We start from the raw sequence: 2,719 nt of genomic DNA on the forward strand, positions 1-2,719 counted from the left end.
GGGGTGCCAAAAAAAAAAAAAAGCAACCATAAATTTGTCCCAAAACCTAAATAATCTAAAAATGTGATTTCTCATACTCAAAGCGGACAATTTAAAACCAACCCATTCAATTTTAGCAAATGAAATCAACACTAAAATCGATCGCCCTTCAAAATATCTAAAAGAACTTGTTATTTTTCACCCAAAAAGACATTCCACATCAAACCATTTTCAGTGTGAGCAAAAAATATCTAATTCCTGAATCACAAATGGCAATTTAAAAAAAAAAATAGCAACAATAAGTGTGAATTTTTTAATAACCATGAGGCTAACCCAATAAAAACAGCCTACTCACTTTCAGCAGACCCCGTTAAAAATATCCCAACAAATGAGTCTAAAAGAATCTTGTATTTCCACACAGAAAAAGGTTTTTAAAGAGCAAACCCATTTTAAATATCACAAATGAATTTAGAACTGCAGATAAGATAATAAGGTGTGAAGAAACATGCTTGTAATCGAAATGCAAAAACATTCACTCATTAGTAAATTCTCCCTGGGTGGGTGTGCGAAAACTTTTAACGTATGGAACCTTTAAACTTTTATAAAGTGAAAATATTACAGAGCGTAATTAGCAAAAAAGTCCCTACCTTTAAGTTTAATGTGGAAAAAGTTCACACATTTCATTTTTTGACATTTTTATCCATATTTTCATTTATTTTTTTGTAGAAAATGTCATTTACACTTTTTAATACAAATTGACCAAAATACCCTTCCATTTAAATAAAATAAAAAAGAAAAGAATAAATTATAATCTTACTTCTAACTATTTTAAAAAGTGTCAGTGAGTCCAAATAATCATTAAAAGGCCTAATAGCACAAAAAGTCCATATATTTGGCCTATAGTATGAAAAACGTTCATACATTTCAAATTGGTGAAAATGACGTTTTCCGCAATGAAATGTGAAAATAGGGATGAAAACTTAAAAAATTGAAACGTAGGGACTTTTTTGAAATAAGTGTCAAACTTAGGGATATTTTTTGCTATTAGACCTTATTAAAATATTTAAAAAAATTAAATCTCTCTCTCTCTCTTCTCTCCTCCTTCGAATGGGACTGCCACGTTAGAAGTGAAAAAACTCCGACAACCATCGCCCAAACCGATAAATCTCCGTACCGCTAAACTATTTGTTGATATTTTAAAACCATGAAAAGATGCGCCCCAATGAGTATAGTAGATTGGTACGTTGAAAATGACATGTGTCTCTCCGAAAGAGGTGATGCTGCAGTGTTGCATTCGCAAGTTAGGTATTTTGGCTTGCAATTCTGAATAAATCTATTGGCATGAAGTGAGGGTTTTTCTTTGGTATGATGGTCCAGCAGTTTAGGTAGTGGTTTGCCGAAATTTTTTGACTTCTAAGGTGGCTGACACATTTGGAGAAAAATAGAAGAGAGAGAAAGAGTTTTTTTTTAATGTTTTAAGATGGCCCAATAACAAAAAAATCTCTATTTGACGCTTTTTGTGAAAAATGTTCCAACATTTCAAATTTTTTGTGTTTTCATCCCTATTTGTATGTTTCATTGCAGAAAATGTCATTTTCATCAATTTGAAATGTGTGGAAGTTTTGTGCTATTAGTTCTTTTAGTAATTATTTGGACTCATTTGCACTTTTTAAAACAGTTAGGAGTAATATTGTAAATTATTCTTTATTTTTCTTTTCTTTTTTTAGTTTTATTTAAATTGGGGGTATTTTGGTCATTTTACATTAAAAAGGGTAAAAATGTAAAATGAAGTTTTCCCCAAAAAATGTAGAAATAAGGGCAAAAAATGAAAGGTTTGGACATTTTTCACGATAAACCTTAAAGGTATGGACATTTTATGCTAATTACCCTTTATAGTTTTAAAAAAGAGGTAAATAGTATAAAACATCGCTGTCTTTCAATGTCATTGTACAAAACGTCCATAACTTTCATTTTTTTAGCATTTTCACCCTTCATTGCACAAAATGTCATTTTCATCATTTTTTTCAATAAAAAGCTGATTTTACTCTCCTATTAGAATAAAACCAAAAGAAAAGAAAAGATAAAAAAAACTAATTGCAACAATATTTCCAAATTTTCAAAAAATTACAAATTAATCACAAATATATAATTAAAAATCAAAACAAAAATCATGTATCTTCTTCCTCTAAAATTAAAACTAAACTTTAAAATGGAAAATGCAATCATATCCATCATATAAATAATGATCTTGATGCGAACCTGTGAGCAACGAACACTCACGAACCCACAACGAGATTGTCACAATTCCCAAGAATACTAATAATCGCTGATTTTTTGGATTTAATCCCTAAACAATGAACTAGGCAACCGTAAACATATTAAATCTACGACCTCCTAACCACAAGGCTTATGAATCTCATCCGGATAATTGTGAACGCCACAAGATTTGTTAAATCTAGATAAGTTTGGTAAAGTGAAGCATCACGTCTCGAATGAGAGAACTCTCAATTTTCATTCATCATAAAACCTAATGTTCAATACAATGAAAATCCTATTTATACTAAAGAGATAAAACCTAACTAAAATTGAGATAAACTCCTAAACTATGGTAAAAAACGAGATTATAGACTCCTAGAATAAAGAAACTTGCCAAAATTAAAGAAGTTTAACCAAAATAAACAACTTGCGAGAAACTGGAAAATTCTGCCCCGATTTGGCTGTTGCGATCGCATGGTAATAT

General features: G+C 30.3%; 1 protein-coding gene across 3 annotated transcripts in view; it reads right to left on the reverse strand.

Moving 5' to 3' along the window:
- Nucleotides 1-565, reverse strand: part of LOC111394809 (exonuclease DPD1, chloroplastic/mitochondrial-like) — a 6,192-nt gene extending 5,627 nt beyond the window's left edge. The window contains exon 1 of one of the 3 annotated variants that reach the window (XM_023020809.1): nucleotides 489-565. The gene's annotated coding sequence lies outside the window, so the exon portion shown is untranslated. The other 2 variants (XM_023020810.1, XM_023020811.1) reach the window with 2 other exon arrangements.
- Between the last annotated feature and the right edge of the window lie 2,154 nt (nucleotides 566-2,719).

This window comes from Olea europaea, chromosome 5, assembly GCF_002742605.1.
Source record: "Olea europaea var. sylvestris chromosome 5, O_europaea_v1, whole genome shotgun sequence".
NCBI classification, from domain to species: Eukaryota; Viridiplantae; Streptophyta; class Magnoliopsida; order Lamiales; family Oleaceae; genus Olea; species Olea europaea.